Source organism: Rhinatrema bivittatum, chromosome 2, assembly GCF_901001135.1.
Source record: "Rhinatrema bivittatum chromosome 2, aRhiBiv1.1, whole genome shotgun sequence".
NCBI classification, from domain to species: Eukaryota; Metazoa; Chordata; class Amphibia; order Gymnophiona; family Rhinatrematidae; genus Rhinatrema; species Rhinatrema bivittatum.
The window spans coordinates 107,787,477-107,813,412 of NC_042616.1; the positions used below are offsets into that span (position 1 = coordinate 107,787,477).

General features: G+C 43.7%; 1 protein-coding gene across 5 annotated transcripts in view; it reads right to left on the bottom strand.

The window, feature by feature from the left end:
- The window catches only part of LARP4B (La ribonucleoprotein domain family member 4B), a 521,092-nt gene extending 502,346 nt beyond the window's left edge, over positions 1-18,746 (bottom strand). For 3 of the 5 annotated variants that reach the window (XM_029588536.1, XM_029588537.1, XM_029588533.1), the window contains exon 1: positions 18,602-18,746. The gene's annotated coding sequence lies outside the window, so the exon portion shown is untranslated. Of the gene's footprint in view, positions 1-17,259; positions 18,169-18,242; positions 18,262-18,601 lie in introns of those variants that run through there. The other 2 variants (XM_029588535.1, XM_029588534.1) reach the window with 2 other exon arrangements.
- Between the last annotated feature and the right edge of the window lie 7,190 nt (positions 18,747-25,936).

Below are 25,936 nucleotides of genomic sequence, written 5' to 3' on the forward strand. Positions count from 1 at the left end.
GACTTGGCCTTATGTTTCAGATCATTGTCATGTTGGAAAGTCCAAGTCCATGTTGGAAAGTCCATGCGCAGCTTCCTAGCTGATGAAAGCAAATTCTCTAATATTTTCTAAAAAGTTGCTGCATTTATCCTACCATCAAGTTTGACTAAATTCCCTGTGCCGCTGTAGCTCACACACTCCCAAAACAGCACAGATCCACCTCCATGCTTCATGGTAAGGAGGATGTGCTTCTCTTCATAGGCCTTGTTGACTCCTCTCCAAACACAGTATTTATGGTTGTGACCATAAATTCAATTTTCATCTCATCACTTCAAATTATCTTGTTCCAGATGTTTTGAGACTTCTCTAGGTGCTAGAGAATTGTAAGCAGCTGTTTTGTGGCATTGGTGCAGGAACAGCTTTTTTCTGGGAACTCTACTATTCAGCCCATTTTTGTTCAAGTATCTCATTGTGCATGCTGAAACACCCACACCACTCTGTTTCAAAAAAGCCTGTATTTCAGTATAAGTTGCAAATGGGTTTTTACTTTGCATCCCAACAATCAGTTGTGATGCTCCCTCCAAGAAGTGTGCAAATTCTTTTAAAACAATTTTTGAGTGCCAGTACTATCATTGCATTTCTGTATATAGCACAAAGAAAAATTTATTTGAGCGACGCTCCAAAATATATGAGCAATCACTCAGATGCTCAGCTTAGAAGGAATTAGGAGTTGTGTCTGAAATCTCTTGAGCTACCCATAATTTTCCGCTCCTTGATCAGAGAGTTTGAACAGTACTGATTGCCATTTTCAAATCTCTGGATATCTTTTTATATCCTTTCCCTGATTTATAAAGTTGAACTACTTTTGCTCACAGATCCTTTGATAGTTCTTTTGCTTTCACTATGCTTCAGTAACCAAAGTCAGCGCAGCCCTGGATGAAATGCACATGGCTCTCTCAACAGCTAAGAAACTCTGACTATTTAAACACAGACACAAATTACAATCAAACAAGGCACAGATGTGGATACCTATCCTTCATTGCCATCTCAACCTTATGTCAACTTGAGTGTATATTATCAGACAAACTTTTAAGGGTATGCAAACTTTTGAACCGGACCATTATTATTTCCTTTATTGCCATGAGTTGTTAAGATTGTGCTATTGTGCTATTCTGTGATGCATAATAGTTTAATTGTAAATACATTAAAAACAGGTGTGTTTTGTCTGATCACTCATGTTTTCTTAAAATGCTAAACATCTTCCATACCCCTGGCAGAATTTATAAACTTAGGAGCACAACTGTATATGCATGAAATATTCACTTATATTGTGTGTCACATATGAAAATATATCTCATGCATATTCACTTCTGATTATCCTAATAAAAAAAAAAAAGTCTGAGGTCACCAGGCTGGGTTTGGGGTGCATTATCATTATTTTTATCACCTGCCTTACTATAATTTACACCCAAGAGTTTACAACAATAAAACAAACATTCTGTAAATTTTCATGGGTTCTATGAAAGTCATACAACTGATCTATTCAGTAAAATTTTTCCCTTATTTTGTTTCAAGATAACTTTATTTTAAATCCCATGTTAAATTTAATGAAATATTCCAAAATGAATAAATGAAACAAAATTAAAATATTGAAGGCATAATAGTAACTACATATTTTAGAATCATATAGATACTTAGATCTATCTCTCTAACAATCTACAAATATTCTTTGCCCACCAGATGGTGTCTGTCTACAATCAATGGGGATTACATGCACTCCTTAGAACACCTCACCATCTGTTGAGAAGTGTAGGCACATACTTTCAGAGTTACGTGCATAAGTTCTGAGCTATGTGCACAACTTGGAACTTCCAGTGGCTGGTGGCCAATAGCACCGGTCAGCAGTGTAGCAATCAGTGGGAAGCCCAGGACTTGCTGGCCCAAATGGAAGCAATGACAGTGAATGTGTTTCTTGTGGCTCATGGAGGCAAAATCCTGGTAGCCACACAGGAAGCAATGTAGCATGCACAGAGTGCACTGTGCATAGTAAGCTCTGACTTGCATCCACAGCAGAAGAGCAGCTATTTTTCAGTCAGCTGAGCCTGTGAAAGGGGAAGAGAGGAAGGAGGGGTGGCAAAGTGTTGGATGAGGGAGAAGAGAGGTGAGGCAGGAGAGGCTGCAAGGAAATGGGATCCAGAGAACAAGGGAAGATTAACAACTTCCATCACATTCATCCACACTCTGCTACATACGGAACCCCACTCTACCCAATCATTCAGAGATCACTGACACACTTAATAACCACTCCTACAGACACATATACACTCACACAGAGCCAGCACACCATCACTTCCATGCACAGATAGCACACATACTAATTCCTTCAAATAGGCTCATACTCTCACCCACACACACACCAGCAGAGAGTCCCTACCTACTTATTCACATATACACAAACTCATTTCACCTCTACCCAAAATCTGTGTACATAGACACCACTCACCAATGCAGCCTCACCAATCATAAAATAGGTGAGAATGCATGTCTAGCGAGAAAGTACAAGAGCATACTATTTGTGGGGCTACCTGTGCAGGGGAGAAGGGATGGGCTGGGCAAAAACTGCTGGGGTCAAAATGTGCTGCAATCAAGTCAGGGAGAAAGAGTACTGACCATTTCCAACTTGACATATCCTCTGCTGAATTTACAACAGTTATCTGCTAGCAACCTCCTAAACTCAAAATAATGAAAAACACTATCAATACCATGGATCAATAAAAGAGAAAATTGTCACTTTGCACATATTCTAAGAATCTTTTTTGTTGCAATTTTTTTATGCATACATTTTTAGTTCCTTCATAAGTTTTCATATATGCAGTAAAAAGTCTTATGAATATCCCTTTCTTTTGTAACAGCTAGTCAAATAAACATCAGGAGGTTTGGGGTTTTTTGTATTATAAGAAGCTCAATTGTTTGAGGCTTTTAAAGTAACCATAACATTCACTGTCACTTGTTCCCATGTTACAAAAGAAAGATATTTGTAAACATTCCACTGATGTATATAATCTTGGGCTAGGATTATTATATACATCAGTAGCATGTTTAAAAAAAAAAAAAAATTATGTTGTGATAAAGAAAAAAAAAAGTGACCATGAATTTACTTAAAAGCCACAAGCAATGAGAAATTACTTACCTGAATTTCCTTTTCTCTACTGAAGGCAGGTTAATCCACAACCAGTGGATTATGCCCCTCTACCAGCAGTGGAGACAGAGTTAAGCTGATACCATGATATATATATACCCATGCACTGACATCAGTCCACCTGTATTCTCTGCAAAAGCCAACTATAGACAAACACTTGGTTATAACTTTTAATAGACAGCTACTCAAGTACTCAAATCACAGGAAACACAGGTAGCATCACTAATCTAGGAGCTACAACTGACACTTACCAGTTATCCCCGGACACAGCCACTCAGAACGACCATAGAACCACAAACTGTCAGCCAAAGGCGGGAAGGTAGATTAACCTGTCTTCACTAGAGAAAAGGATATTATCAGGTAAGTAGTAATTTCTCAGTTCTCAGCATTCAGCACGACCAGTGGAATGTACCAAAGCTATTCCCAAACAGGGTGGAAGATTGCCCACAGTCCAACCAACACCACACGTACAGAGGCTGTGTCCTCCAGGGCCTGCATATCCAAGCAGCAATACCTGGAAAAAGTGTGTAAGGAGGAGCACGTTGCAGCTCAGCAAATCAACGGGAAACAATCTAAGCTCTGCCAATGACACTGCCTGAGCCTTAAACCTGTCTAGACAACGGCTAATCAACATCCACACACGCAGCCGTGATAACCTCCTTAACCCAAATGGCTAACGTAACCCATGACGCCAACTTACCCTGTTTACCTACACTGTGGAGAACAAACAGGCAGTCAGTCTTCCTGAGAGGTTTAATAACCTCCAATACCAATTGCAACAGACAATCTTAAGAACATAAGAAATTGCCATCTTGGGTCAGACCAACCTGTTTCGAACAGAGGCCAAACCAGGCCACAAGAACCTGGCAATTATCCAAACAGTAAGAAGATCCCATGCTACTGATGCAATTAATAGCAGTGGCTATTCCCTAAGTAAATTTGATTAATAGCAGTTAATGGACTTCTCCTACAAGAACTTATCCAAACCTTTTTTGAACCCAGCTACACTAACTACACCAACCACATCCTCTGGCAACAAATTCCAGAGCTTTATTGTGCATTGAGTGAAAAAGAATTTTCTCCAATTAGTCTTAAATGTGCTACTTGCTAACTTCATGGAATGCCCCCTAGTCCTTCTATTATTCGAAAGTGTAAATAACAGAGTCACTTCTACTTGTTCAAGACCTCTCATGATCTTAAAGACCTCTATCATATCCCCCCTCAGCCATCTCTTCTCCAAGCTGAACAGCCCTAACCTCTTCAGCCTTTACTCATAGGGGAGCTGTTCCATCCCCTTTATCATTTTGGTTGCCCTTCTCTGCACCTTCTCCATCGCAACTATATCTTTTTTGAGATGCGGCGACCAGAACTGTACACAGTATTCAAGGTGTGGTCTCACCATGGAGTGATATAGAGGCATTATAACATTTTCAGTTTTATTAACCATTCCCTTCCTAATAATTCCTAACATTCTGTTTGCTTTTTTGACTGCTGCAGCACACTGAGCCGACGATTTTAAAGTATTATCCACTATGATGCCTAGATCTTTTTCCTGGGTGGTAGCTCCTAATATGGAACCTAACATCATGTAACTACAGCAAGGGTTATTTTTCCCTATATGCAACACCTTGCACTTGTCCACATTAAATTTCATCTGCCATTTGGATGCCCAATCTTCCAGTCTTTCAAGGTCCTCCTGTAATGTACCACAGTCTGCTTGTGATTTAACTACTCTGAATAATTTTGTATCATCCGCAAATTTGATAACCTCACTCGTCGTATTCCTTTCCAGATCATTTATATATATATTGAAAAGCACTAGTCCAAGTACAGATCCCTGAGGCACTCCACCGTTTACCCTTTTCCACTGAGAAAATTGACCATTTAATCCAACTCTGTTTCCTGTCTTTTAACCAGTTTGTAATCCACGAAAGGACATCACCTCCTATCCCATGACATTTTAGTTTTCGTAGAAGCCTCCCATGAGGGACTTTGTCAAACGCCTTCTGAAAATCTAAATACACTACATCTACCGGTTCACCTTTACCCACATGTTTATTAACCCCTTCAAAAAAATGTAGCAGATTTGTTAGACAAGACTTCCCTTGGGAAAATCCATGTTGACTGTGTTCCATTAAATCATGTCTATGTGCTCTACGATTTTGATCTTGAGAACAGTTTCCACTATTTTTCCCGGCACTGAAGTTAGGCTCACTGGTCTATAGTTACCCAGATCGCCCCTAGAGCTTTTTTTAAATATTGGGGTTACATTGGCCACCCTCCGGTCTTCAGGTACAATGGATGATTTTAATGATAGGTTACACATTTTAACTAATAGATCAGAAATTTCATTTTTTAGTTCCTTCAGTACCCTAGGATGCATACAAGAAATTATCCAAATCTATTTTTTTAACCCCAGCTACACTAACTGCAGAGAAAATGACTGGTTCAAATGAAAATCTGAGGCCACTTTTTTTTTTTTTTTGTTGAAAAAGAACAGAACCGTTGGAAGATGGACCACCTCCGGAGTCACCCACAGGAACAGTTCCCAGCAAGGAGCCCGCAGCTCAGACCCGATGCACAGAAAAATTTACAATGAGATACACCATCTTCAAGAATTTAACCTCAAGAAGAGGCTATACAGTGGCCAAAGAGTTGAATTTTCCAAAATTCTAGAACCAGATTAAGGCTCCATGAGGGCACTGGCAACTGCGAAAGAGGACAAAGAAGCCTCACCCCAACAAAACTGGGCTCCATCCGGATGGGCCAAAGGTCCTCCATTCATCTGACCCTTGAAAACAGGCAAGAGGTGTCACCTACACCTTCAAGAATTTAAGGGCCAAGTCCTTAAATGACCCATCTTGTGAATTCCAAAATGAATGGATCTTAACCGAATAAGAAAGCATGCCTCGTTCCTCACACCAAGCCTCAAACACTGTCCAAATCCAAATGTAATCGAAGGAGGGGGAAAATGTTTGTGCTCAAAGCAAGGTGGAAACAACAGCGGTGGAATTCCACAATTCAGCAACAGAGCCCTTTCCAGGACCATACCGAAAGACAAATCGAGACAGACCAACACGAAGAATAGGTCCCTGTCGTAGTAGATCCCTGCAGACAAGTAACCGGAGAGTCTGCCAGGAGCCTCTGCAAATCTGCATACCACAGCCTCCTGGGCCAATCTGGAACCAACAGTGCTGTGTGTCCTTCAACCTTCCAAATCACTCTGCCCAGCATGGGCAGGGAAAAAAGCATACCAAAGCTTTTCTTCTGGCCATTTCTGATTCAGAGCATCGATGCCCAAGAACTTCAGATATCGCCTGTGACTGAAAAAGGGAAGGAATCTTCATATTGATCAATGTTGCCAGGAAGTCTATCAATGGTAGGCCCCAGCAGCCCACTATGAGTTGGAATGCTTCATTTAAGAATTCCCATTCTTCTGGATCCAAATTATGTCTGCTGAAAAAAATTGGCTCTTACACATGAGAGGAAAAGATTTCCTGAAGACGTACTTTGCCCATTCCAAGAGCTGGACTGTTTTCTGCGATATTTGGTGGCTCTTGGTGCCTTCCTGATTGATGTAAGCCACTGTTGTCGCAGTATCTGACATTACTTGGAGTGCTTGACCTTGCCTGCAGTCCACGAACCACAAGCATGCCAGCTGAACAGAATCTGCTTCCAAATGCTCCAGAGACTCCTCTGCAGTCCAGCACTCTGCACCATCAACTCCTGACAGTGAGCCTCAGGACCCTGGAGGCTCGCATCTGTCAGGAGTACCAGTCAGTCTGGTGTTCGTAGGGAAATGTCCTTCCTTAGATGACCCACTACATTTGGATGCTAATATTCACCGGTAACTGAAGCCATATCTAGAAGTCCTGAGACTGTGGACTCCATCGTAAAAGCAGTGTGTGCTGAAGAGGACGCATGTGTTCTTGCCCACAGAACCACTTCTAGGTAGGTTACCATCAACCAAACACCTGCAGGTAAGCCCATACCACCAGGTGAATTGCTTCTGTCAATAGCCACACCTGCGCTATCCATCTCTGAATGCGGGCCTCCGGCAGGACCATCCTGCTTTGCTTGAAATGAACACAGACACTAGCGTCTGAAACAGCTGTAACTTGCTCTTGACCAAGTTCATCACCCAATCTAGAAATTGCAGCAAAGAAACCACCTTGCGCGGCCTGAAGACTCTCTCCATGCCCTTGGCCCAAATTATTTAAACGTCTAGGTATGGGTGGACCAGAATACCATCTTGTCTCGACACAATCACTATCACCACCAGAACCTTGGAGAAGATCCTGGGCACATCAAACCACAGAAACAGATGATGCTCCAGCTGGACACATATAGATACATCTCTAACAAATCCAGAGATGTAAGAAATTCCCCCCCGATGTACTGCCATTATCACAGAGTGTGAGGTTTCCATGCATAAGCAAGTGACTCGCAAATGCTATTGACTCGCTTTTGGACCAGGATAGGGCAAAAGGAAACATCCTTCTTGGGTACAATGAATTAAATGGAATCACAGCCCATACTTTCCTGTGACTTAAGCACTAGAAACACAGCACACTAGCTCAGAGGCCTTGACAATGCAACCGCCACTGCCAGCCTCATTTCTGGAGAGTCACAGGGAGACGCCATGAAGTCATCTCGAGGTACACAGAACTCCAGAGCATGGCCGTCCCTTATTACCTCCAGAACCTATTGGTCTGACATGATCTTGACCTACCTCTGAAAAGAGAGACAAGCAAACCCCTATCTCCGGTTCTAGGAGGTGGGTCGGCACACCTTCATTTGGGGAGGGGTTGGGATGTATTGCCACCTGAGCCTACACACCGTCTGGGTTATCTGGGCCAAAAAGAAATGAGACTTACTCAGAGGTCAAGCCCTCTGAGAAGTCGCTTCTCTATAGGGGTCGAAAACATCTGAAATTCTTAGCACGGCGCCTGCTTTTAATCCTCTGGTAAACCAGGAACTTGGGACTCACTCTTCCTATTGGTCATTTACTCCAACTCACTCCCAGAACAAGAGTGATCCTTAAAAGGCAATTTCATAAGATTAGATTTTGAAATTGTAGCAGCTGACCAAATTTCAGCCACAGCTGACATGGCAGAGGGACAGACGAAGGCACAGCCCGCATCCGCCAAAAAGGAGACATCCAGTTCCATCACTGCCTGGTATTCAAATCAGTCTCATTGATTGAGAAAGAAGCAAACAAGCACGAGCCACCAGGGAGCAGCAAGAGGCTAACTGCAATTCACTGTCACCGTCTCAAGGCCTGCATAAGGATAGCCTCAAGTTCTCCTATCCTGCGCATTCTCCAATACACCTTCCCCTTCTGCAGGAAGGTTGTCCTCTTGGAGACTACATAAACCAGTGCATCCATTTTCGGAAAACACAACCCTCTCTCTCATCAGATCCAGGGGGCACAGTTCTACCAAGGCTTGTCTGCTTTAAAATTAGTTTCCGGAGCGCTCCAGCCAAAGGCAATAAAACAGGATTCTACTTTGGCTCAGACATGGAACCAACACCCAGCATCGTCAGTGTCTAGGAGATCAGAGCCAGCGACTCCAAACCCGGACGGATTTCTATATCCTCCAGGGAGTAAGCACCACCCTCATTGTCCAAGCCAGCGGGGTCCCTATCAGTGGAACCCACAACAGGCCAGGACATATTCCAACGCTTATCCGTGGCACCAGACTTGCAGGATTCTGCAGTCTGTGATCCTGAACTTCCAGGTTTGACCAGTTCCGCTGAACATTAGAAGGGACTGCAGTCCTTGAAAAAATTCCACCCAAGAAAAAAGGGCAAAAGGATCCATACCAAAACCAAGGGGTGTCAGAGAGGCACTCAATGAGAAGTCCTCCACTGCTGAAATTCCACTGATGGGAACAGCTGGACTCAGCCAAGTCTGCGGGAGCAACTCTCCCTGAGCATACAGGCACAGTGCTAACAGAGTGAACATCCTGCTGTGATGCCCGAATATTGCAAGCAGTGCAAATTGCAAGGCACTTGGGATCTGTTGCCAGCATAAGACGTTCACTACTAGCAGCATGCTTTCAAACAAGATTCTGACAATTGTGCATCCAACTGTGTGTCCTGTGCAAGGCAAGCCTGAACAGGACGCCCAAGAAACAGGATGCTCAAAATTAGGGCATCCAAGTATGGGATGCCTATATTTAAGACAGGACATCCCATAAGCACACACTCTCTCATCATGAAGAGCTTAGGCACTAGGATCCGAGGAACACAAACTACGATGCCCAAAATTTGGCCGCTCAATCTGCGCAGTCCAGATGGACACCCAATCGGCCTGCCCCGATACTGGCAGGGCAAGCAGCAGCAGGAGGACAGCCCCCCCCCCCCCCCCCGAAGGAAGAAGGGGATGCCGGTGCCTGCAAGGCCTGCTCCTGCCCACCGTTGAAGGAGAAGCCACGCAGCGGCAACACCGAGCAGAGATGCCAGTGTGACCAGTGCTGAAATTGGCCTGCATAGACATCAGTAGGGCAAGCCAGGAGGATGCCCACTCCCCCACCCGGAAGGAAGAAGGGGACGCTGTCTCCTGCAATGCCCGCTCCCACCCACCACCGTTAAGAAATCATATATCTACAAGAAACTGTCAGCCACACGAAACAAACCCAGAGAATTATATGCCTCCGTAAAGAAAGTAATTAACCCAACTCAGACCTCTCTACTTTCCCACCCATGCTCCCAGGGATGAACATCGCAGAGACATTCACAACTTTACCACCAAGACAGCATCTGTAAACAGAACCTTCAATGATTCCCAAATCAAAGAACCTGATGGACTGACCACTGAAGGCCCAACTACGGAACATTTTGACCACAATACATCTGACGCCACTAAGATTATCAATAAACTGAAACCATTGTCTTATCCCCTTAACCCGTACCATACCACACTACTTAAACTGATTAAACTGGATTCTGCTCTATTATAAAGTTCATCAACTCATCATTACAGCAAGGCGTCATCCCTGACATAACACAAATATCAGTCCAGCCCACAATTATAAAACATTCAGCTGATCCTACCATCATCTCCAATTACTGCCAGATCTCCTTATCATTCATGTCCAAAGGATTAGAAACAGCTTTTCTTCACTAACTCTGCAACTTCACCGACTAATAATATCCTCAACCAATACCAGCTCGCATTTAGGGAACACCACAGCTCCAAATTACAGTTGCTCTCTAGCTTTGACAGGGTTTTGATCAAAACTCAGTGTTCCTTCTATGTCTATTTGACATCTCTGCTGCATTTAACACTTAATCACGCCATCCTAATTTCTAAACTGTCCTCTATTGGTATAACAGGCCCTGTGCTGGCCTGGTTTTCTTCATACCTCAACAACAGGACCCCAACAAGTCAAAATAGACTTTTAAGTCTTCCATCACACCTCTGAGCTCTGGGGTACCCCAAGGCTCTGCTCTTTCCGCTGCCCTATTTAACCTTTACCTAACTCTTATGCGGTCCCCTTGATGAGCTTGGAGTTCACTATTAAATTTATGCTGATAACATTCAATTCTTCTAGCCTCTGAAAAAGGCCCTTACAGAATCTTTCCTTACCTACTATCTTACAACCATCCAAAAATGGCTCCACAGCAATAAATTAGCCCTCAACATCTCCAAACAGAAATCATTTTATAATACCATCCTGTCGATAACACACCCAACAATTTCTCTTTTGACTCCCATTCCATCACCATCTCCCAAAAAGTGTACACAATCTGGAAATCACAATTGACCCCTCTCTCTGTCAACCATATAAGAACTACCACCAACTCATCATTCTACAAAATATGACTTCTCCATCACCTTAAGCACCTTCTTGAACACTGACTTCAGGTCTGTCTTTCAATTGCTATGATTCTCTGGTATAGAATACTGTAACTCCCTCCTAACAGGTCTACCTTCATGTGCAACCTCTTCTTCTGCAGATCATACAAAACTCGGCAGCAAGGCTCCTTACTAGCACACCCATGTGCAAACATACCACCCCTGTACTTAAATCACTACACTGGCTCCCAATATCATACCGTCTACAACCATGATCATACACTCCACAATTCACAACTTAAGACTCCCCATGGATTTCCTCAACAATAAAAATCCACACTTCTTCCTGACTCCTCAGATCACCTAATCTAATGCTATTAGATGTCCCATTTCCAAAGCTTACTCACCCTGAAGAAACCAGAGAATGTGCCTTCTTCTCCGCAGGACCATTTCTATGGAACAGTCTACCTAAGGAAGCCAGATGTCTCCAAGAAAGAACTTTAAAAAAAAAAAAAAAAAAAGGCTCTAAAAGCTTTCCTCTTCAAAAAAAGTGTTCCTTAACCTAAATGACAATGGACCACCCTCCAACATGCCGCTCTACAGACGGTGCTAACTTACCAATTATTGTCTTTTCTGGCCTTTATCTTAATAGAATGAATTTCCCTGGTGCCTATATGTTAAACCCCCCACCCCTTCCTGATGTTTTAAGTAATGTCCTGTTCTCTTCTGTTCACCTGTCAGGCCGATTCAGAAAAACCTGCGGGAGAGCCAGCGCTCCGAGGCGAGCACCCACTCTCCCAATGCGCACCCAAGCACCTCTCTCCTGGGCGAGCGATTCTCTATTTAAATTATGGCCCGTGCTAATGGGGAGGGGCTAGGGACACTAGCGCGTCCCTAGCGCCTCATTAGCGGAAGCGGCGGCTGTCAGCGGGTCTAACAACCAACGCTTAATTTTTCTGGCGGTTGTCAAACCTGCTGACAGCCATGGGTTCGGAAAACTGACGCCGGCAAAATTGAGCGTCCGTTTTCCAACCGGCAGACAGCTTTTTTTTTTTGGGACCTCAGACTTAATATCGCTATGATATTAAGTCAGAGGATGTACAGAAAAGCAGTTTTTTCTGCTTTTCTGTACACTTTCCCGGTGTTGTCTGATTAACGCCTGCCTTTGGCCGCACATTTTACTTTCAGTATCCTGCGGAGATAACTAATAGGCTTATCAACATGCATTTGCATGTGATGAGCGCTATTAGTTTCAGGGGGGGGGGGGGGGGTTGGCCGCACGTCGTTCTGTACCAGCCTGTGTGTATGTTTATATTGTACCCCGCTCTGAATGAAGGAAGGATGGGTAAATAAATGTTTTAAATAAAGAAATCTGGACACAGGCAAAGTGACTTGATGGTTCGTTTTGCGGCAGATGTGCAGGAAGCAGTGCACAAATGCCGCTGTGGCCGACCACACGTCGTCTCAGAGAAGCCCGAGAGCGGGCCCTAGCCAAAAGGCTACTGAACCTGCCAAAACTGCCGCAAATCCCCAAACCCCTCACAGAAGCAGGAAGAACTTCAGATCGACACGCTGAGACTCGGAGAAAAGACCAAAAGAGGGGTAGAGGAATCTCTAAAATTATCCCTATCTTTTATGTATATACATATTTTATTTTTTTTTTATTTATTTTACATCCCATTGCCTGAGCTCAGCCAGTCCCAGCCCAGTACAAAAATCAGATCTCCAGCTACGGAGGGAGAGGGCTAATACCTTTACTGTCATGCTCGGCTTCCTATACCCACTAGCCTCTCAGCTGATTCTCTCCTAGCAGCTAAGTCCACACCAGAAAACCAGCTACTGGACCGAGGCATTCAACTGAGGGAGAGATCACAAGATATCACTGCGGGAGAAACAGTGCATGATAAAAAAAAAAAATAAATTAAACAAACAATCCCTAGTAGGGAGATGCACGTCCACCATTTGCTGGAAATGGAGAATACTGGCAGGCTGTCAGTTCAGGGGTATATATACTCTAACATCAGTTTTGCTCCCTCATCTGCTGGTAGAGGTGCATAACTCACTGGTCATGGATTAACCTGTCTGAATGCTGAGAAATTGAGCTTATGTTATAATAAAAATGTTTTAAAAAATACCTCAGCGTTAAGATTATATGACTAGCCATTACAAAGGAAAGGGATATTCATATCCGAAAGATGCTGGAACATGTATTTGAACACGTGGAGGAACTAAAAATGGATGCAAAAAGAAAAAATAAATTGCAACAAAAAAAGATTTAGAAAAGTGTCACTTTGCACATATCCTTTCAATGATGAACAGTATTTCTTGTATTTACTAAGCTGGATGTTTTAGGTTTTTGTTTATTTTATTTTTAGTTGAATTTGCAAATGCTGGATACTGCATAAAAGAGCTGCATTTACCAACATGTTCATACTGTGATAATGCTTTGCATCCTAATATAAATAAAATAAATACAAAAGATATAAACTTGAAGCTCTCCAGTAACTAACTTTCTTTTATCTGCATCAGGACTGATTTATATATCCTTGCAGAAAACTGGACAAAATGATTAAAATTAAAAAAAAAAAAAAAAATTGCAGTCATGCAAGACTCGCTAAATATCCAATAACTAAATATGCAGTAGGATGGAACAAGATTAGAGTCACTATGAAACTGTGGCCATTTTTACAGGGCTGGAAAAATCTCAGGTTTCAAGTCATTCTGGCACTTAAGGTAAATACCTAGCACAGCACCAGACAGGTACCACCACCACCACCTTCAAAGCTGACCCAAGACCCAGTAGAAACATGATACTGCAACAGTCTGAGCTGACGTGTCAACAGCTCAGCATCTATGCCTGCCATTGGGCCACACAGAGGATATATCACCATGTCCGGCCTCCTGTCACTGGGCTACACAGAACAATAGTTCCGGTCAGCCCCAGGATGCCAAGCTTCATACAGAAGTCACAGCGGAGGCTTTTTTTTGGTGGGACGGGAGAAGAACACCCTGCCTTATCAGGAAGAGAAAGCTGCAGGAAGAATAAAAGCAAAAAAATGAACATAAAAAAATGTAAAATTAAATGAATAAAGAATCTTTCCTTGTCAAAGATCATTTTCCACTTAACTTCCCACATTTCCAAGGAAAGACACAAGACTGATCATATAAACCCAAAATTCACACATAGTAATACACAGTCCCCCACCCAACAACTTTATATCTCATTCTTAAAAACAGTAAATATAAACCCCACTATCACCTGCTCAACCCTAACCCAATCAACCCAATATAACTCAGGAGGATTTCAGCTGTATCAGACAGGAGCACCCTCACAAATAACCAACAAAGCTGGCAATACTTCTGATTGTGGGGAGGAACCAAGGTGGCAGCATGAACGGTTCGAGAGATCTCTTGGTGTTGTAGTTCTGTGCTCAAGTGTTTGTGTCACCTCAGAAGAAGTGCAGGCCAAGACAATTCCCCTCGGTATCAGCAGCTTTACTACTGGGTCAACATACCTTTATTGACTCTATAAGCTGTTTGGAGGGGAGAAGGGAGTGCCTTTTTCTGTTGTTGTTCTAGCTGGAAGAGTGCCAGATCAGCTGGGAGAGGAGTCATCTTTAAGCCCACCTCAACACCAGCCACTGATTCAACCCAAAGTGCCCGAAACACAGACTTTGAAGTCTGTGTTGTCTGATGACACAAAGTCCAGAAGGATCAGTTGGAGCTCAATCACAAACACAATGGGGAAGATTTTCCTAAAGAGGGAAGCACTCAGGTTGAGAGCTCCATCATGACAGAACAGTTAAATTCTAAACTGGTCTGCACACCACTACCTCTTGTTAAGCCTTCAGTGGTAACCTTAGATAAAATCTGGGGATACCTGGTAAGAGCAGACAAATATTCCACATTGTGCCTCTGATATTAGTATTTTAGTTAAAACTGTTTTAACTCTGAAAAAGTCAAGAGGTCTCATGAACTGGAAGAGAAAATTGAAGTACAGGTTAAACAAGTAAATTTAAATGATTCATGATAAGAATACAGTGCATAGAAGAGTGAACAAATAGAAAGCTATGCTAGGCACATGAACCTATGGTTTCTAAATTGTTACTAAATTGTTTGTGAAACATTTAGTAAATAAATTTTTTGTTGAAATTTTGGGGTTCCCTGATGGTACATGTCCGTCTTTTTGCCTAGATGGAGAAGCAGAAGTGAAAGGGAACTCTTTTTTGGAAGCCCAACTTCATTAGATAATTTGGACCAGTTGGGAATTTGAGAGCTCTGCACAAGAGGAAGAAAACAGGAAGACATTAGCAACCACTTTTGTGTCTGAGCAAGATTTGAATATTACTTTTAACATTTATTCTGGTAGGAAAAAAAAAGGTTTTTTTCATTATAGGATAAGAATTTGATTCTACCTGGCTGTTACTAAAGTAACAAGATAGGAGAAAAGGTATTTCTGGCTATATGCCAAGAAAATAGTTCTTTGGCACAATTTTCCTGCTCCAATATCCTTGAAAATATATAGTGAAATATGCTGGTATTAGATAGTTTTCCCCTGAAATTAACAGTACCCATCCTGAGGATTAAAGTGGTCTTTAAATGGATTATATCTAGGAGATGCAGGTTAAGACATTCACCTGCTTTCTTATTTGATTGTAGATTAATCTTCTTTTGTTTTTCTTTCCTCCCACCAACCCCCCAATTAGATGATTGGGGTTAATTGGAGTCAGAAAATATTACACTCCAAATTAAACATTTTCTTTAATAATTGCATGTATTGATTAATAATTGAATTGTATTAATCTCATTTTATGTTATTTGACATTTTGACTATTTACTTTTGTTAAAAATGAGTAATTTTGAAAGAGAAAAAACTGGCAAATACTTCATACTTCAATCTGCTCCTATTACACTGTTGCATACAAAGCCTTATCTAATTTCCAAAACAACCATTTCCACCCTCACTGAAAGCAGTCCCCATTTTTATGGGTATCTAGCATGGAGAACTAAAAGCCTGGGGAAACAGCCACATTTTGTCCTGAAAGGTATCTTCAATGTGCACCTCTAAAAAGGGAGCAAATTCCACAACACTAGTGTGATACATCTTAACACCCACTGCGGAATGGAAGTCAATTTGGCTACATACAATGCAGAGGAAATAAAAATGTCTACTGCGAGGATCTACAGTTCCTATCAGATAGCATTGCAGTGATTTCAAACATACTTCGATGCATAATAGCTGGCCTGAGTTTTCAAAATATTTTTCCAGCCCTGCTCATAAATCAGGTTAGTTTTCAAAGGGTGTAGGAGGCAGATTAGGGAGATTAACTCCTAAAATTGGCCCTTTTGAAAGACCCAAATACCTAAATGTAGGATCCTAATTTTACTAGACTCCTAAACTGGATGGCTATAGAGGTGCGGAAAAAAAAGTTAGGCGCAGATTTTCAACCTACCTTAGGCACATAAATGTATGCAAATATTTTCAGACCTTTGATCTTGTATTGGATTTGTGGGTAATCAAAAACCAATTTAAAAACGTAGGTGAATTTTCAACTGAAAATTTAGGGTCCTAAATTTGACTGAAAATACAGTTTAGCTTATGCCTCTAAATTTCAGGAACTCAGCTTTTTTGAAGCTCTCTCTAAAATGATGCAAATCTGTCTCATTGGAATTTCTTTGCTTTACAACTAGAAAGGTTTTACCCCATCTCCTCACAGGTAGAGAGCCTGAAAGGGCAAGTAAGAACCTTTATCTCAATAAGGAAAGAAAGTCTAAAGACCAAACCAACATGCATAGCATAAATAAAATTAATTAGATGCAAGAGAAAAGCACACTACAGCTAAACAAGCAAATTCCAAAATCTGCACTTTCAAAGGGGAAAACAAATTGCAATTTTATTGTATGCAATCATTTAAAATGTATTATGAATCAGATGCATTTATACAAACAATTGCTTATTTATAAACAACGAAAGTCAAAGTTTTAAAACTTTCTGACTATCCTAAACGGGCATCAAAATACGCAGTGCAGGTCTGACAGCAGCTGACCCAGCTCTGACTCCTGTAGACAGAAGTGAAGAGACTGAAAAACAAAATTTAATCTGAACAGCGATCAAAAAACCAGATCAACAGAAATAGATGGCTGGCTAATATTAAATTCACCAGATGCACTAACTTTAAACGTTTACATGTCTCTCTAAGCAGATGCACAGCTCATGTATTGGGTGAGGCTTGCGATCATCGGTATAATACAGCAGGAAGTAAGAGCTGAAACATACCTGCGATGGAAAGGCCGGGTAGAAAGGACCTCACGCGTTGGGAAAAAGTCAGCGTTACAGGGCCTTCTCCTTAGAGCAGCACGTTGGAAGGAGATGATTTGACCATGACTACGTAGAACGATATTACATACAAATCAGCTATTAAACCATCTTGCACTACCAAAGCCTTGTCGCTGCAACAAGCACCCTCAAGCCTAATAGTAAATCGAAAAACCCCTCGCTGGAACATATTTGTTTTATGCTTGAAAATGAACCACTGTACTAACCGTGAATAAACATTAACATCATCACATTTTGCTACTCTGCAAATCACCTAAAACCTTCGTGTTTAAAAATTTCAATGAGAAAAAAAAGACCAAATCTCTGATACAACTTTAATTGTACGTCTCCATCAACTCCCCAAAGAAGCCGGCATAGCCCCAGAAGAAGAAAAAATGGTACACATGGAACATGAGAATGAGACGAGCGATGGAACCAGCACCCGCTCAGTCCCGGGCGCAAACTGCAACATGGCGGCTTCCATACCAACACTACCAGGCTGATTCATCAAACAGGCCGCCGCCACGGCAGTCACTGCCTACCGACAAGCTAGCAAGGAAGAGAGGAAACAGTAGTCCGAGACAGGAGAGTAAGCAAAGGCTCTTTCACACCTACCCGTGGATCTTTTCTCCCTTACCTCGCCAGCTGTAAGACCACGCCGCATCTGCGGCAACCACTCTGCACCGAAACCAGCCACCCTGCTTCCCACCCCTCGTAGGAATCAGAGGCACAATAACTCTTAAGCACAGAAGGAGAGAGGAAGAAGGAGCGGACCAAGCCCGACTCAAAAAGTAGCGCTAGGACATAATTCGGAGAGGAGAAAGGAAGTAACCACTTCACTTTCTTGATGGACAGCAAACGTTGCCAGGTCCCTGGTATCAGGGCGGTGATATCGTACACAGGAGAGCGGCGATCAATAACCACGCCGATAGTGCGCCGCTCACCTGTCACCAGCAGCCCAGCACCGGCTGCTGCTATTTCACCCTCCCTCCCTCTCTCTCTCTCTCCGCCTCCGCACTCGCAAGCAGCGGACACGGAACCAGCCCCGGCCTCCCCGCCCCCTCACGGAGCCGCAGCCTCTTGGCCTTCACCGCAGCCCAGGCTATTTACAACCGACGAGCAGAACGGAACGACGTCAAGAGGGGGGGGGGGAGGGATAGCCAAGTCTCGGCGCGGGGGAGGGGAAGGAAGGAGTGCGCGGGGAAAAGCAACCAAATTACCGTTCTGTGACGAAGCAGTTTATAAAAAACAAAACAAGAGAAGAGAGAACAACCAATAAAACAGAAAATAAACAATGAATTACCTCCGTAATGAATCCACTTATGCCGTCAACTGCAATTACCAAGGGGGGAAAAAAGACCCAACTCTCACCCCTTTCCCATTCGAGGTGAAGCAGCAATACAACCGAACTTCCTGCTCCTAACGGAAGTCCCACCCCTCCCCTGGTTACCGCCAGAGGGATTGGCCGTTGTCAAGGGCCTAGGCACGCTGCGCATTCTGGAAGCTACGCGCGGAATGGCTGTGGGCTGGGACTGACGCTACAAGGGGGCGGGAACGCTAGTGCGGCCGAGTTGCTTCGAAGCGGGGGAGGGGGGCGGGGTCAAAAACAGCGGCGGAGTAGGCGGGGTGGGAAGTTTTTCTTTCGGGCTACGTAAGAGGTGACCATGATTGGGGGCAGACTCAATATGCACGTGTTTTGTTTTTTTGTTTTACTTTGTAATGGTTTTGTCGAGAGATAAAACTTTGTGGCTTAAAATAATTATAACATTGATTAGACGTGCTGAGTTTTCTGATGGAATACCGAACTCTTGACAAACATAGAAAGGGGAATTAGGATGTTCACTGAGGATGTCTCTTGCTCCCGCCAGATTTTTTTTTTTTTGGGTCGGTAAATTCAGCGGGTAACACTGATCGGCTTGTCCCAGTGACTGATTCTTGGGGTTTTCCCTTTAGCTAATCTCTAGTTGCTCGTGGATTATTTTAAACGTTAGGTAGTTGTCATTTCGAGAAGTGGGGGAGCTATGCTTAAATATGAGCTTTATATATATTGTATAAATATATTTATATATTTAATATAAATATATAAAAAATACTATATATATATATATATATATATAGTATTTTTTAGTTGTTTAAGAAACGTTTATACACGTCATCGGTCCTAAGACATGCTGGCGAAGGAGGGGCGCTGAGCGTGAAAGAAGCGTTCATGTGCTGATGACGTTAGTGGCGGATTCTCTCCTTTCCCGCGTGGCGTGACTTCACTGTAAACTGCATACCTTCCGGCTCGGTCGGACGGAGGCACATGCAGGTAGAGTGGGCCAGGGAAAAGCATCGGCCTTGAGGAGAAGAGTAGCAGGGGTATTAAGGATACTATTCGCAGTCAGTTCGTGTTGCAGTGCTGTATAGAACAGAGCTTTCCGAGTTTTTTTTACTATGTGACTCCATTTTAGCACTTGAAAATGTACACGATCAAAGATAGAGGAATCGGAGGAGTGCAGGAAACGGTGTGTTGAGGGGAGGGAAAGTGCACAGTGTGTGGATTAACGTCCCACAACCCTGCTAGTCAAATAAAGAAAAATGCTCTCTAGAATAACAGTAACTGCCCCCCCCCCCCGAACAGACGTAATAATATACAACCAACCCCTCCTCAACTGTAACGCTGCCCCCACACAAATACTCCCTAAGAACAACAGTAACAACTCTCAACTCCGCCACAGCTGCTATAACACACATTCACTGGGCAAGACAGTGTTGCCAGATTTTAAATTATTTGTAGCCCAAAGTAAGACACATTGTTCAAAACTAGCCAAAATAACATAAAATGGGGAACTAGAGGTTCCAGGTCCAAAAGTATCCCAATTTTCAAAAGACAAAGGTTAATATAAATGGGATTTTCAATAATCATTCTATTTCTGATGTATTAAAACAAATGTGTAATGTATGTTCAAAGAGAAAGAGACAGAAATATCCCTTCCCAATTCTCTTTCCCCCTGCTCAGTGTGCCTCAACAACCTTGTTCCCCCCCCCCCCCCGCCTTCTGCACCCACCTCCTTACCTTATCTCCCCCTTTCACCCAACCCCTCTATCTCTTCCCCTGCCCCCACTTCCTCTCTTTCTTGCCCCCCACACTAACATCCTGTCCCAATTCAATGTGTTCTCTGCCTCTCACCCCCTACTCTCCTTTGCCTTATTCCCTTCTCTCTGCCTCTTCCACCCACTATACTGCACTAAAATGCCCCAACCTGAACCTGAGGGTTTTTTCGAGGATAATAAAAAGTAGTCTTAGGAACTTTCACTGAGTAATTTTTTTATATTTAGGTTCCTCATTTTTCTGTGATAAGCACATGATTTGTGGGTGATGTCATCCAGCAGTACTGAACAAATTTGTTTCTCCAAACTAGTGCAGATTTGAGCTCTGTTGAGCAAGTGTGGGAATTGCTTTAGAAGTTTCCTCAGTCTTTTTTTTTTTTTTTGTCCGAGCTAAAGCAGGGATTGCTACTCAGTCTTAACTTTTTTGTACAACTGTTTTTCAATGTTTCTATTGCTGCCTTTGCAGCACCCTCAACAGCACTTTCCAGTGCTCCTCAAGGAAAAAACATATCTATCTATATTTATATATATAGAGAGATATATCTATATCTCTATATATAGAGATATATATGTTTCCCGGTGATAGCAGGCTGAATTAGCCATGCTGTCTGGGAGCTTCTCCTAGAGTTCAAAGTTTGAACTCTGTGCTTCTGCGCGGTGAGGTTCCCGCATAATTGTATCATTGTTACGTTCGTGGACCCTTGAGCCGGTTGGGACAGAAGATGGAGTACTGTGAGGGACCACAGCAAGCGTCCCAACCAGGAGGCAGTTCGGAGACCCGGAGCAGGCTGAGATACTGGACTAGGGTGAAGTCTTATGCGACCAAAGACTCCGTACCTACTGGAAGGATGGCTGACTTCAAACCCTGGTGACAGAAGAATCTTCGCCCTGGAGACCGGTACTCCCCCGGGAGGAGCCCTTAGGAACCCGGCCACTGGGACTTCTGGAGATTCACCCTGGAAGCCGAAGTCCCCCCAGGAGGAGCCCGTAGGGACACAGCCGCTGGGACTTAGGCGACTCCTTGAAGGTGGAAGGTGGTCCGGATGCAGGCGCCTCCTGCAGGTCATGGGTTCCAGACGGCTGGCGCCTCCAGCAGGTCGTAGGTAATCCAAGGTCGGTTCAGGAGTCGGAGACCAAAGATGGTCCGAAGCCAGTCCAGGGGTTCGTATCCAGAGGGCGGTCTGCAGCCAATCCAGGGGTCGAAGCCAGAGCACGGTCCAAAGCCAGTCCAAGGGGTCAGAGCCAAAGCACGGTCCAAAGCCAGTCCAAGAGGTCAGAGCCAAAGCACGGTCCAAGGCCAGTCCAAGGGGTCAGAGCCAGAAGAATCAACAGCAAGGGGAGCAGGCAGAAGCGGGACAAAGACAATCAGGAATGCAGCAACCACAGGCAAAAACCAGGAACCATGTTGCAAGGCAAGGAAGAGAGGCTAGTTGCAGGGTACTTGTACCCTGAGGGCGTCTGACGTCATCATTGGTTCAGCTGAGGATTTTCCCGCGCTGGCCCCTTTAAACGGGGCTCCTCCCCACGCGCGCGTGTCAGGGGGCGGGGCCAGCCACGTCGGAGCGTTGGCGTCTCTCTCGAGGAGGGAGAGACGCGCTGGAAGGCCTGCAGGCCCGGGGCCTAGTAGAAACGACCCGGGGAAGGCTCGAAATGGCCCGGGCCGCCCCTGAGGTAGGTGGAGGGACCAGGGCACGGCCCGGGACCGCAACAATCATTTACCTCAGTCTCTTTTTTTCCGCGAGCAAGACTGCACGCGGGCGGTTTTTTCTCCTTCACCTCGTCTCTTAATTTTTTTTATTTTTCTCAATTTTTTTTCAAGAATTCTCACTTAACGATGGCTCCGAAGCCATCAGGGTTCAAGTATTGCCAATATGGCAAAATTATGTCCATCACCGATGGACATAATTATTGCTACATTTGCCTGGGCCCGGACCACGACACGGCCTCTTGCAGAGACTGGTCGGATGTCGCCCCGGGCCCGAAGACAGCGCGCAGAGAAGATCGCGCGCCTACGTTCCCCTCTCTCCTCGCCGGGCCCGGTGAAGAAAACAAAAACGAAGCCACGACGTCCCACGTCATGGGAAGGGGATTCGGCCAGGTCAGTGTTGCCACCAGGGCCAGGAAGGGAGCTCGAGGCCTCGACTCCCTTAACAATTAAGATAGCTGCGTCTTTAGGGGCACAGGGCTCTGGGCCCCCTCGTCCCCGCTCCCTGACCCCAAAGCAATCGGAGCACGGGAAGAGCGGAAGACCCCATTCAAAGCAGGGCGCGAAAGATCACGATGCATCGCACGGCGCACAACGCCACTCTCGGCACAACGACGCATCGCATGGCGCACGACATCGCACGGCGCATATCATGGCACACAGTGCATCTCACGGCGCACCGCGCATCTCACGGCGCACTGGCGCCTAGAGTACTTCGGGATGAAGACAAGAGGCAACATGCTTCGGATGCTCCTTCAGGGAGAGCGGCTTCGCTATCGGGGTCATCCCATCACACTATCCGGAAAAGACAGCATGTGCACCATCACTGTCACGATACGGCTAAACGTGCAAAGCATAATGACCCACCTATAGCTTCGCCTCTCTCATCTTCCCAAGGGGCATCTCATCAGGAGCGCCATGGGAAGAAGAGGGCCAAGACAAAACATCTCCAAATGCCCTCTTCATCGGGTACCAATTCGGATGTGGATATACTTTCTTCAAAGGGGGAGAGCTCTCAATCTAATTGGTCCTCTTTCTTGAGATCTCAATCAAGTCACAGGGCACAACCAAGTCACCCTTCTCAAGAATTCCCTAGGGAGGTACCACCTCCTCCTTCAGAACCATTTCACACGCCTTCACATCATACTTTAGCGTCAAAGGCGATGTCTAAAATTTCTCTTGCTTTTTCATCATTTTTTCAGGATCTTGACGAGATGCACCCAAGGGACCCGGGTGCTCAATCTCTAATTTCTACTCCACAGATCCCAACAGTTCCACCACCACCAAAGCAAACAGAAAAGTCAGTTCCAGATCCCAATCGGCCAGACTCTCCTCATTCACAGTGGTCCACTGCTTCCCCTTCGTCATCTACGGGGTTCCCATCAGACCCTCCAGAATGTCTTCCCGAATCATATTCTCTCCCGAGGATCTATTCTATGCTGTTTATTGAAAAAGTAGGATCTTTGTTAAATATAGAAATGGGAAAACGTCCAGATCCTAGGACAGAGGTTCTCGGCATTTTAAAAATTTTTGAAATGCCCCCTGAACCAACTGCCTTACCACCACATGCGGTGTTGGATGCCGTTTTACACAAAATGTGGGAAAAGCCTTTTTCTACCTTGGCAGCTTCAAGGAAAACGGATTTAAAATATAGGATGAGGAATTCCACAATATACGAATCCACCCAGTTACCTCACAATTTGATAGTGGTTGAATCGGCACTCTTAAATGCAAAGAGATTGAAAGTCCATGCAAATTCAACACCTGGAAAGGATCACAAGTCCTTAGATGACTTTGGTCGTAAAGTCTATCACTCCTCCATGCTGTCCACAAAAATTCAACACCATCAGTTTGGTTTTTTTTATTTATTTTTATTGCAGTTTAACAAAATTTCAAGAAAATCTCTTGGAAATGAAATATGGGTTTCTTTTAAATCATACAAATTTAGGACTTACATTCCAATGTAAAGAAAAATTAAAAGGAAAAAAAATTTCACAAGAAACCCAATATGTACATAGGTAATAGGGGAGAAGCAAGAAAAGAAAACAGAGCACTTTTACAGGTAATAATGTATATAAATCATTGAACATTTAACACTCGTCTCTCTATTTACTTGACCGGTTCTTTATAGGAGTCTATCAACTTTCTTAGCTGATCAGGTTCTTGAAATATGTATTTGGCATTCCTATAACTCACTAGACATCTACATGGATAACGTAAAATAAATTGTCCTCCTTCAGCCAAAACTTTAGGTCGTATTGCAAGGAATTTCTTCCTCCTAATTTGTGTAGCTCTAGTGAGGTCTGGGAATACCCAGATCTTCTGCCCATAGAAAAGCGATGAACGGGATCTGAAGAAAAATTTTAATATATTATCTCTGTCCGATTGAAATGTGAATGATACCAAAAGTGATCTTCTATTCGTTATTTCCAATTCTTGCGAATTTTGTAAAAATTCAGTCAAATTCAAGCCATTATCTTTTATAGTTGTTCCTCCTTTAATTTCTTCCTGCTGGAACTTCTCTTGCTGAGTCTGGTTTCCTTTATTTCCCAATGGTAGATAATAAGCTTTACTTATAATTGGCATGCAAGAATCTGGCATTTTAAGAATCTGACTAACATAATTTTTAAACAATTCAGCCGGGGCCATTTGTGGTATTATAGGGAAATTTAGGACCCTCAGGTTCAGTATTCGCATATTATTTTCTAGGTACTCCAACTTTTTACTATTCAATAGCTCAGATTGAATTAAATTAGTTTGTGTTTGTTCAGTTTTTCTCAGTCTTATTTCCATATCTGTCATTTTTTGTTCATGTCGTTCCACCGTTTCAGTATTTTTCTGTAGGGCATTATTTGTCTCCATTACTACCCCCGTTAACATAGTAACAGCATTTTCTAATCTTACTATTGCAGAATGTAATGTGTCCAAGGTATTTATAACAGGTTTAGCAGTTTTACCTGTACTGCCAAGAAAGTTTGATTTCCCTCCATCGGGAGTTGGACTCATTGTTTCAGGGGAGCCGAAAGTCATTCCACCAAGATCTTCCGGGGTCGATGTAACGATATTCATCGCAGATTTGGGCAATGGCGTAGTCTCAGCAAATTTATACAAATCTTCCTCCAATCCGCATAGAATTTTACTGCTCCCGGCACCCACTTCCTCAAGGTGCCCAGCTCTCGTTCTCTCCTGGAGTCCCTCCGTTTCTGGAGCGATCATACTCAGTGACGCTCCCGGAGTTGTTGGTACAGCCAGTGCCCCCGGGGTCAACGAGATCTCGTCAGCCAAAGGATGTGGACTTCGCTCCAAGTCCTCCTCCATAGCGGCTTTCGCGCCGGGTGTCTGGGCGAGGTTTGCCGAAAAACACTCCTAGTTTCATCTGAATCATTGAGTTTAGCCTTTTGTTTTGTGTGCGGCATCTCGGAAATAATAAAAAAGAGAAAAATCTTCCAGCACAGGAGGAGCATTTATCGTGTGTTGTTCAGTGGGCAGCCATCTTGCTTTCCCCCCAACACCATCAGTTTTATGTCATACAGTATCTCTTCGAATGCTTACAGAAATTACATCCAGTATGTATGGCAGAGGATAATTCTTTACCACAACCATTCACAGATATGGAGGAGGGGCTCAGACACTTACTGCGTTTGGTTTACGAGTCTTTTGAGTCATCTGCTCGTTCCTCAGCGACAGCTATAGCAGCTCGTCGAATAGCTTGGTTAAGAGCTAGTTCCATAAGGGACAATGTCCATGACAAACTAGTGGATATTCCTTGTTTGGGGGACAATCTCTTTGGTTCCAAGTTTGGAGAAACAGTAACTCTTCTTAAGGAGCAGAATACGGCTG